Here is a 12,652-nt window from a genome sequence, read left to right as displayed (position 1 = left end):
ATTGTAAGTCGCTTTGGATAAAAGCATCTGCTAAATGCTGCAAATGTAAATGTTATAGTAATAATGTACAGAGTGCTGTAGTTCATTTGGTGCTAGTTTATGTTTTTATATACACTGATCAGCCATAACATTATGACCACCTTCTTGACAGTGAGGTGTTTAAAAACTCCATCAGCGCTGCTGTGTCTGATCCACTCATACCAGCACAACACACACTAATACACCACCACCATGTCAGTGTGACTGCAGTGCTGAGAATGATCCACCACCCAAATATTACCTGCTCTGTGGTGGTCCTGTGGGGGTCCTGACCATTGAAGAACAGGGTAAAAGCAGGCTAACAAAGCATGCAGAGAAAAAGATGGACTACAGTCAGTAATTGTACAACTACAAAGTGCTTCTATATGGTAAGTGGATCTGATAACATGGACAGTGTGTGTACAAACAAGGCTGATTGGTGTATATGTAAATCCCAAACTAGGACAAATCCCAAATGGCTTTTCTCCACATCTGCCCACTGCACTGAATACTAAAATGTACACAATACATCAAATCAACATTTAATAGATTTTACAATGGAAATAAGGTATACATTAGATTAACAAAAGTATGTGGACACTCATTATGAGCTTTATGCACATCTCATTCCAAAACCATGGACATTAATATCTAGTCCACCCGCCAACATGCATCCGAATGTTCCTCATCCTACTACAGTTTTTACTTCTTACAAGTAAGAACATGGTGAACTGGCTTGCTAAATGGTAATGATACTATAGCTTTACTGCTGTGGTTCAGCTTGTAATTAAAAAAGCTTATATTCAACCCCTGCACCTGAAAGGAGTAAATGATGAAGTCAATATAAATACATGTATATTCATGTATAATTTGCCCTTTAGCAAAGGTTCTAGCTACAGTATGCAATAACTCTATAGTGTGTTATTTATTCATTTATTTTATATTTGTATTTATGCATTTTCTCCCAATTTAGCATAGCCAATTAGTTTTCCGCTGCTGGAGACCACGATTGCATCCACCGACCCCCTCTTCTTCACCCACAATTGTGTGGATTCGTGTGTGAAGAAGCTTAGAAGGTCACGCACTAATCTTAAGCGTTCCTCCACTTCTGTACAGGCACCACGAGCTACTAACCAGTGTGCTTGCACAGCGTCAAAGACCCCGCCTTCTTTTTTATTTTGATCTTTTCTAACCCAGAAGACTAGTGGCCAATTGTGCCCGCTGCTGGAAGCCCAGCCGATTGGTAGCAGAGCTGAGATTATAACTTGGAGAGTTCAGAATCCCAGCTCTGGTGCGCTAGCAGAATGTCCTACTGCGCCACCTGGGCACTCTACTCAGTAGCATGAATGTTATGAATGTATTTACTTGTTTTTATAGTTTATAGTTTTTCTGTTTATTTATGCATTTTCTTCCTTTTTTCTCATGATTTAGCGTAGTCAGTTTGTCTTCCGCTGCTGTGGATCCCTGATTGCATTCAAGGAGGGTATATTTGCTGCTCACGTGCCCTCCGACACGTGTGCAGCTCTAGTGGACCCCTTCTTTAGGCGCCTCGGCCTGCTAACCCGGGTCCTTGTACAGCGTTTGAAGACCTCACCTACTTGGTCCAGTCATTTCCCCACCCAGCAGACACGGTGGCCAATTTGTGTCTGCTGCAGGCACTGTCAATTGTGCCTACTAGATAGCAAATGGCTCTTTTTATTAGAAGTTTAGGTCTTACTGGCGTACAAAGAACATATTTTACATATTGTTTCCCATTTATAGTTTTTCTAGTGCCTCATCTTGTTAGGCTATTTCTTGCAGTGAGAAACCAGTTTCTGGAGAAATAGCCTCACTCGCTAGGAGGTGTGTAGTTATTATGTAGATATAAGTGGTGTCACATTGCAAATTAAGTTGTGCTATGTATACTTCTTCCCTAGTATGGAAAACAACATATGATTTTCAGAGCTAACTGCATCGACTATCTGATTTATTATAGTGTCCAGTCATTAGGAAACATAGCCAGAGAGCTTTAAGAAGGACCATTGTGGAGGCAGTGTGCATTCATTAAGAGAAGACAGCTCATGTTAATATGCAGTTAATTCCTGCTGCAGTTACCTCTCGCTCCCTTTATGAGGCCTGTGTTAAAATCTGTGGGGGGATGTAAGTGCTGATGATGCGGCTTCATTAATTGCGCTCCTCAGCTGGAGCAGCTGCTGATTTAGATGCCCCAATAGGAGGACTTCTGTTCAAGTCTGATACAGCCACTGAATTTGCTGGACTGTAAAGTAGCCATTAGTGCATCGATTCCCTGGCCAATTGTGCAAAGAAGGGCATCAGTGAGCCTCTCACACACATTAAGCATGGTGTGCTGGCTTTGGAAAATCTAATCACATCTGACCAGTGTGAGAGTGTCCAAGCATTTTGGCTAGACTGCATAAAGTTTGAACAGCATAATAGCACTCCGAGCTGAGTGCGTTCAATAAATACTTTGTCCTGTGTTAAACAGTTGTTTTTAGTTACATGAAACAAGATATTTTTGTCCTGTTTTCTGTTTTCTGGAGAAGGTCACGCATGAGAACACAATAGCAGCCTACATAAAGCAAGTTCATTTATAAATAAACTGCACATACAAGGAAGTGTACACAGTGTTTCTTTGTTTGCATGAACGTCACACTACCTGCTCATTTACCATTTACAGTGTATCACAAAAGTGAGTACACCCCTCACATTTCTGCAAATATTTTATTATATCTTTTCATGGGACAACACTATAGAAATAAAACTTGGATATAACTTAGAGTAGTCCGTGTACAACTTGTATAGCAGTGTAGATTTACTGTCTTCTGAAAATAACTCAACACACAGCCATTAATGTCTAAATGGCTGGCAACATAAGTGAGTACACCCCACAGTGAACATGTCCAAATTGTGCCCAAAGTGTCAATATTTTGTGTGACCACCATTATTATTCAGCACTGCCTTAACCCTCCTGGGCATGGAATTAACCAGAGCTGCACAGGTTGCTACTGGAATCCTCTTCCACTCCTCCATGATGACATCACGGAGCTGGTGGATGTTAGACACCTTGAACTCCTCCACCTTCCACTTGAGGATGCGCCACAGGTGCTCAATTGGGTTTAGTCCATCACCTTTACCTTCAGCTTCCTCAGCAAGGCAGTTTTCATCTTGGAGGTTGTGTTTGGGGTCGTTATCCTGTTGGAAAACTGCCATGAGGCCCAGTTTTCGAAGGGAGGGGATCATGCTCTGTTTCAGAATGTCACAGTACATGTTGGAATTCATGTTTCTCTCAATGAACTGCAGCTCCCCAGTGCCAGCAACACTCATGCAGCCCAAGACCATGATGCTACCACCACCATGCTTGACTGTAGGCAAGATCCAGTTGTCTTGGTACTTCTCACCAGGGCGCCGCCACACATGCTGGACACCATCTGAGCCAAACAAGTTTATCTTGGTCTCGTCAGACCACAGGGCATTCCAGTAATCCATGTTCTTGGACTGCTTGTCTTCAGCAAACTGTTTGCGGGCTTTCTTGTGCGTCAGCTTCCTTCTGGGATGACGACCATGCAGACCGAGTTGATGCAGTGTGCGGCGTATGGTCTGAGCACTGACAGGCTGACCTCCCACGTCTTCAACCTCTGCAGCAATGCTGGCAGCACTCATGTGTCTATTTTTTAAAGCCAACCTCTGGATATGACGCCGAACACGTGGACTCGACTTCTTTGATCGACCCTGGCGAAGCCTGTTCCGAGTGGAACCTGTCCTGGAAAACCGCTGTATGACCTTGGCCACCATGCTGTAGCTCAGTTTCAGGGTGTTAGCAATCTTCTTATAGCCCAGGCCATCTTTGTGGAGAGCAACAATTCTATTTCTCACATCCTCAGAGAGTTCTTTGCCATGAGGTGCCATGTTGAATATCCAGTGGCCAGTATGAGAGAATTTTACCCAAAACACCAAATTTAACAGCCCTGCTCCCCATTTACACCTGGGACCTTGACACATGACACCAGGGAGGGACAACGACACATTTGGGCACAATTTGGACATGTTCACTGTGGGGTGTACTCACTTATGTTGCCAGCTATTTAGACATTAATGGCTGTGTGTTGAGTTATTTTCAGAAGACAGTAAATCTACACTGCTATACAAGTTGTACACTGACTACTCTAAGTTATATCCAAGTTTCATGTCTATAGTGTTGTCCCATGAAAAGATATAATGAAATATTTGCAGAAATGTGAGGGGTGTACTCACTTTTGTGATACACTGTACATTAATGTTTTATTCATGCAGACACTTGCTTGTTTAAATAGTGACAATATGGCTTGACTCATGTGTCTTGTTTAATCTATGCACTATATGGACAAAAGTATTGGAACACCTACACATTACACCTACAGGAGTTTTTTTTTTACATTCCATTCTATGGAGTGTGTCTGTGGGAATTTTTGCCTATTCATCGTTTAGAGCATTTGTGAAATCAGACACTGATATTGGACAAGACATCTCAATTCTAGTTCATCCCAAAGATGTTTGTTGTGGTTGACATCAGGGCACTGTGTGGGCCAATCACGTTCTTCCACACCACCTCATCCAACCATGCCTTTATGTATATATATATATATGTACAACCTGTCCAATGTGTTTCCTGCCTTGTGCACAATATATCAGACCCACCATGAGGCTGATCAGAATAAAGTGGTGGTAAAACAGAAAATTAATGAATAACTACTTGTCTGAACAAATGCTTTGTTTAGCATTTCATAAACAACATCATGTTTGGTCTACACCAACTAAACAGTACATGCCTAATGTTACATCCCACCAGTAAATATGCTCTGTTATTCTGTAAAAGACTTTCTGTCATAGTTTGGGTTCACTTGTTTTTTTTAAGGGAGATGTCAATGCAAATGACATAACTTGATTACTTAAATTGAATCTAACATTTCTAAACCAATGTTTCCAATACAACGAGAAATAAAATACGTTTTGGATGAATGGTGTTTAGACGTCAAGTACATTTACAGAATAATCCTATGTTTAGACCAGCAGCAATGATCGCTTATCGCTCTGTGTTCATACCAGATGCGCTATCGTTGCCTTTGGGTGTTTGATTACCATGGTTTAACTTAGGCCAAACAAAATAAAAAAGCAAATGCCATGGCAGTACAGTGGACTTTATTTGTTAGTATCTACAGAGCATATCATACAGAGTTTTAAAGGCAGCGAGTGTCAAGGTATGGTTTCCCATAAGGATGTATGGAAAACCTGTTAATGTGTTCCATGGTCACATGAAACTGCATATATTTTAGGATTATGAAAAATAATGGGGTTGTTTTTTGTTATATACACTGTATACACTGTAACAAAGGTATAATATAAAAAACACTAAAATACAATTGAAAACAGTTAGAAAAAAAAACAATATAAAAATACAAAAAAACCTGCACCTTACCTTTACTTCTTTATGTTGCCTTATGTTTCTTAATCGTGGAGATGCTTGATCTTGGAATACCGTATTCCGTTCAGTAAAGGTGCATTCACATGAGAAGTGACAAAATAGCTTTTGCGCTTTTCCATTTTTTTTAAGTGATGCACAAAACGTAACATGAACGAGCGATTTCACTAGTGAAAAGAACTTATGAGCAGTAATAATTAAGAGATGTTTAGTTTTCCTGTGTCGTTCTTTTAGTACATGAAATCATGTTAAGCTTTATTTTTTTTATTTTTTACGATTTTTTAAGCGTTTTAGACTCTCTCAGAAAAACTGATTCTCACAATTTCTCAAAACCCTGAGCTATAACACAAATTTAAAAGTGAAACAGGAGGAAAATCCAGCTAAACACAGATACATGTGAACGCTTTCAGAGTGGATTTGACTGTTATTCAACACAAATGCAGATTTATCTGACACACAATCTGATGATGTTTTACTGCACCGCTCAAGCCAAGTGCTGAACAAAGCGGCTGTTAATGGTTAATTTGAAATGAAATAAATACATTTTATGTATTTTAGTTTAAGGGAAATGTTGAGTTTAAGGATAGGTTTAACCACAAATCAGATGTGTTACCACTAAAAATACAAATTCTGGAGAAAAATAGTTTGTCTATCATTTTAATCCCTGCATCATTGCCTGCCTGTGTAGGCAAGATGTCAAGAAAACTGTGTTTGCTTTTTGTGATTGCTGCCGCTTGTTTGCGGACATTTCGCCTATATGACAACGTGTTTCTTCCATCATGGTGACGGAGATAATGTGCATACTGCTCTGCTCAATGCTCAATTCCTATTTGGTGTTTTGTTCAGGTGGCTTGTTGTTTCCCACCTTACTAAGTTACTTTATTCTTGATTCTTTCTCTTCAGTTTGAAGATAATCCATTATTAAGAACTTTCTTAAACAGTTTTGGCAATGACTTATTTAACAAACTCTTTTAACATTGATTATCTATCTTTTTTAACAGATACTTGCATAATATATTCAACATCATTTATTTACTATATTCATGTGTTATTTTCATTGGGCGGCACGGTGGCTCCTGGGTCCAGGGTTCGATCCGGGTCCTTTCTGTGCAGAGTTTGCATGTTCTCCCCATGTCTGCGTGGGTTTCCTCCCACAGTCCAAAAACACGCAGTCAGGTTAATTAGAGATACTGAATTGCCCTATAGGTGAATGGCTGTGTGTGTGTATGTGTGTCTGCCCTGCAATGGACTGGCACCCCATCCAGGGTGTTACTGTGTGCATTGCACCTATTGAAAGCTGGAATAGGCTCCAGCAACTCCCCCCCCCCCCCCCAGCAGCCCTAATTGGATAAGCGGTTAAGAAAGTGCGTGAGTTATTTTCATTTATGTTCTTAGAGATTTTGTAACAGAGCACCTTTAAAATACTCAGTGAGTGCTCAGTGCTATATTGTTCACATTAGATTGAAGTGTGAACAGGACAAGACTATAACAGTGTTTGGTGGAACACAATGAGGTCGTTAACATTTATTTTGGCTCATTTACAGTTGCCAAGTGAAATGTTGCTATGTTCTATTTCACTGCGACCAGAATGCCATTCTTACAATAATAGCACTGAGCAACTTGAACATAACTGTTTTCTTAAACATTATATTTGAGGTGCTCAGTGCTGTTCTTGTAAGCATCTTACTAGTGTCCTTGTCAGCCTCTTTAGGTCGCACAGGTTGTCCAGCTTCTCCAGGATGACACACCTATATGTGCCGTCACAAGAAGGGTTGCTGTTTCTCCCAGCACAGTCTCAGCAGCATGGAGGAGATACCAGGACACAGGCTGTTCCACAAGGAGAGCTGGACAGGGTTCTAGAAGGCCATCATCCCAGCAGCAAAACAGGTATCTGCTTTTTTGTTCAATGAAGAACAGAAGAAGCACTGCCAGAGCTCTACAAAATGACTAGCAGGCTACTTGTGTGCATGTTTCTGCCACAGTACTAAGTCACGTTATGAGTTGTCGTGCTGAAATTCATGCAAATTGGAACAGCATGTGATTTCAATTTTTTATTTAGTTTTTGAGTGTGTTTTTGAACTCAGGGCTCAGTGGTTGGATGATTTTGGTCTCCAGTGACCGTAGTTACGGTCCATTGTTGCTCGCCTGTGGTCAGTGTCATTTGTCTTCCAGCAGCTCATGTGCTAAACCTGTGTAGTTTTTTTAAAGTTTTCAAATTATATGTGACAATCTGGACAAATTTTTTCACAGACTATAGACACAATTTCTTCTAGAAATTGGTCAACTGATAACTTTTTTGGATTTATTTAAAGTTTTGAACAGTTGTACATAATCTCCAAACATTATCTGGTCGGGTGGGTTCATATGAGGGCTCTTTTCAGCTGATATATTAGGTACAGGGGGTGATAAAGTCTATAGAGGTGGCAACATTAGATAGATTACAGCCTGTAATTGCATACTGGGGAATTATAAATTGTGTAGCTTATAAAATAAGCAAATGTTATAAAATATATCAGTGGAGATACATACATTATCCCCCTCCCCCCAAGAAATGTGCATAGCAATGCCTATTGTGAAACAATCCTACATGTCACGATAAGGGATATTGATATAGGGGATATAATTGTTGTGATGATGGTAGTTACTCCTCCTAGTGCATGTGTTGAATGCAGCAGATATGTAAGTATGTAATAAGCTTTGTAGTAAACTTTGCATTATAACCACACCTCATATTATATGTTTTTTATATTTCTTACTAAATTATAAATGCAAAATATACTTATTTAAGGAGGGAGTAGTACAAATAAATAGCATTTACGATGCATATCGTGGAATAATCATTGACTTCTGTCCTTTTCACTGCTTTTATTGCCATGTTACTGTGAGTCTGATAGTGACCTGGTGTGGTGTAATAAATCCTAAAGCTGACAGGCTCACGACGACGTGAGATCATGTGCGGGCAGCGCTGTATGAATCACAATGTGTTGAGCTCAGATTACACACTCAGTGGTGCAGGTACATTTGCAAAAAGCCCAAATTACAAATTAAATTATCTAATGTATGAGCAAACTTTGGTTTATGTAAGATAGTACACGGTCCAATCAAATTTACTAATGTCAACTAAATACATTTAGGACCTAGCTTCCATACAGGGAAATGTATGTAAGATATCATATCTCATAGGATTAAGAAGTAAATGATGTAAATGCCTCAAACATAATCATGTAGGTGTTTCACGTAATTATGTCTTGAACAGAAGCAATTTAAAAAACCCTTGTGGTTTCTTAGGGTTTAATATGATTTAAATGGTAATAAAGATTACATATCATTACACTGAAAGGGTTCATGGCTCTGTCGTGCTGTGGGGAACACTGTGTTTACACTGTCCACTTATGCCACTGGACAAAAGATCACTACAAATCAATATAGTTATTCCGATTGATTACCTAATCTCTCTTATAGTACATTTCTAATCTAATAACAGAGACAACCGAGACAACAATGCTTTCATTTACAGGACATAAAAATGATAATCATATACCATGGGTTTCTCAGACACCAGATCTTAAAGTTACCATCTATACTGGATACTGTATTTGATGTATTAAACACTAGCTGAGGAATAATACTGTATTTGGAATGAGTGTTTTATCCTTTCAATACAGTTCCAGGAACTTACTAGTAATATTTATGCCAAGAAAAACTAACTGGGTCCAATATATTTATATAATTGTGCTAATTTTGATATCCAATTGTGTTAGTGACACTGTGAAATTTAATGCTTATTACTTTTCCACATTTACTTTTGATAAAGGCTTATTAATCTTCATCCACCACTCTCATTTTCAGCATTTAGCAAAGACTTTTATCCAAAGTGACTTACAGTACTGTGACAGTATATGGTCTAAGCAATTGAGGGTCAAGGGCCTTGCTCAAAGGCCAAACAGTGACAGGCTTGAACCAGCAACATTTTGATTACTAGTCCAGTACCTTAACTGCTAGGCTACAACTGCCAACTGCTTTCAATTAATGGACAGCAAATACCAACCTGGAAAGGGAAGGAACCTGTACATGATTTGTCTGACACATTAACCCAACAGTATATAATATTGTACCACTAGTGGACAATGGAGGGCACGCCCACTGTGCTACAATAAGACCATGCTTGTGAAGTATGCAAACAGTTGAGTATTGAAGAGAATTGTAGGTAAATTAACACCCCCAGGTTCTTGATGTTTAGTAACAGCACTGTGGGTTTTGTGCTGTGTTGTGTGTGTGGCTTGGGGTATTACATTCATACAGTATTAAATTCTTCCTCCTAAAAGAGGCTTGCCTTGTTAATAACTGCGTCTTCTGGTCGTTCATCAGAACCACAACACTACATTACCTTTTGAGGCATGTAGCAGCTATATTGTGAAGTGCCATCTATTCCTGTCAGTGAGCTTTGAATTGTGACCACTGTTCCTCAATGCCATTTGTCTGTACAATGTGTCATTTTAAAGAACTACCTGCCAGAATGATTTTATTGCTGCTAATGCTTTTATTGGGCAGTCAACCTAACAGAATACCCTGTGTAATTATTTCAGTTTAGTTTTATTTTTGTAATGAGTTTACAATTTTGATTAGCATTACAAAATATTTTATTTTTCATTAACCACCTTATCCTGGTCAGGGTTGCGGCAGGCCCAAGCACTGACATCACAAAGCAAAATACTAAAAATGTATTACAATATGTTGCAATCTAATAAATACAATATAGGGTGGCAGGTGGCTCAGTGGGAAGCACTGTCACCTCACAGCAAGAAGGTCCTGGGTTTGATCCCCAGGTGGGGCGGTGTGGGTCCTTTCTGTGTGGAGTTTGCATGTTCTCCCTGTGTCTGTGTGGGTTTCCTCCGGGAGCTCCAGTTTCCTCCCACAGTCCAATGACATGCGGGTAAGGTGAGTTGGAGATACAAAATTGTCCATGACTGTTTGTCATTAAACTTGTGAACTAATGAACCTTGTGTAATGAGTAACTACCATTTCTGTCATGAATGTAACCAAAGTGTAAAACATGATGTTAAAATCCTAAAAAATAAAGATATAATAATTACAATAGTGTAACGATTATGTGGGCTAGACAGACAGGAGGGACGGACACAAATGCAGAGATGAATGAAAACAGAGGATTTATTGATAGACAAAGACAAAACAAAGGAATACAAACAAACCTACAGGGCTAACGGAAACTATGCTAATAGGACTAAAGAAACAAACGGGGCTACACAGGCTAACAGGGCAAAACAGGCTAACGGGGCAAACAAACAGGCTACGGGGCAAACAAACAGGCTAACGGGGCAAAACCGGTTAAACAGACTAAACAGACTAAACAGGTTAAACAGACTAAACAGACAGGCTAAACAAAGACTAAACAGACGAAACAGACTAAACAGGTTAAACAGACTAAACAGGTTAAACAGACTAAACAGACGAAACAGACAGGCTAAACAAAGACTAAACAGACTAAACAGGTTAAACAGACTAAACAGACTAACAGGGCTAAAGCTAATCTACAAAAGGCTAACACAGAGATAACACACAAAGGGCTAACAAACTGAGACAAAGGCTCAGACAGAGCAGACAGAGCAGACAGAGCAGACAGAGCAGACAGAGCAGACAGAGCAGACAGAGCAGACAGAGCAGACAGAGCAGACAGAGCAGACAGAGCAGACAGAGCAGACAGAGCAGACAGAGCAGACAGAGTTACCATGAAACAAATCCAATAATCCCCAACCAGCCATTCCCAGCTCCTCTCTTAAATACCCTGCAGCTGGGGCTAATTAGTTCAGGTAACCAATCATGAGAAGGGAGCTGGCTGGAGACACAGGAGAGGAGGCGTGGCACACTGGAGCACAGGAGCTCCAGAGCACACAGAGGCTCACAGTGTGACAAATAGGTTGCAATCTTATAATCTAAAAAAAGTATACTATTCTAATGCTGGTAAGTGTCAGCAAAGCAACAATATATACAGTACATTTAGAAACATATTTAAGCGGATGCATTAACCACTAGTGGTAACCTCTTTATAAGCATCATAGTTTTAACAAAAACTTACCAATTACACCTGTTTTACTGGTTTTCATTAATATTTCATAACAGGGTGCCTTTAAAACATGCTATTTAAGATGTAACATGTTAACATTCTCTAACATTTGATTTGATTTTTGATTTTATTGAACCATTTCATATTTTATAAATAGATACAATACCTCCTATAAAAAACTGAAACAGTCAGGGATAACACAAAAAGTCCATAGACTTATTTCCATTGTGGTCCAACATAGATGCCTGAGTGCCCAAGGTTTCATACATGCTTACTACTATTCTTCAGGGCACACATCCCTCAATGCTATAGGGCCACATGAACGTGCTGAACCCACACTGTGTGGTTGGGACTGATAGTATCATCTATCAGGGGATTTATGGTGCGCTGCAGCCCACCAGCTACAGTGCTTATGCTAATGAGAGTGGGAGGCAGTGAACTATCTGCACACAAGGCTCTTCCCCACCTCCAAATGAATCATGATGACAACCTAGACCACCCCAAGCTCTGCATTCTTACATTCTGTTTAAAAGAAAATGAATTGTTACATTTTCACTTAAAGTGCGGAAAAACGGTTGTTCATGAATATTTACATGGCCGCAAAATTAGACTCTATGCTCAGGTTGCTTATATCTAAGAGTAACAGTGAATAAAATAATAATTTTAAAATTCATATGTATTTTGTATATACAATAGTATATTCTGTGTCTTTATACACAATTGTATGTTGTGGTTAGAAATTTACAGATTACATTGAGACTGCAGTAATTTCTGAAATTTCTTATTCTGATTTGATACATATCTAATACATACATATTTGACCTTTCAGCTGCTCCTGTATTAAAGGGTTGTCGCCAGATTCCCTTTTTGACACAAGAAGACTTCTTTTTACTCCCTTTATTTTTATCTGGGCTCGGTATCGGTATCAGCAAGTACAAAAATACATGTACTTGTACTTGTACTCGGTTGGGAAAAAATAGTATTGATGCATCCCTAGTTACATTATCAACAATTATCAGTAAGGAAAACTGGTCAATTTGCCAAGGTTGGGAAGAAAGTCTAAACTTTAACCTTATGCTGAGAGGAAATGTGTCCAT

This window comes from Trichomycterus rosablanca, chromosome 1, assembly GCF_030014385.1.
Source record: "Trichomycterus rosablanca isolate fTriRos1 chromosome 1, fTriRos1.hap1, whole genome shotgun sequence".
NCBI lineage: Eukaryota > Metazoa > Chordata > Actinopteri > Siluriformes > Trichomycteridae > Trichomycterus > Trichomycterus rosablanca.
The sequence above is the reverse complement of the archived record's forward strand: the minus strand, read 5'-3'. Positions refer to the sequence as shown.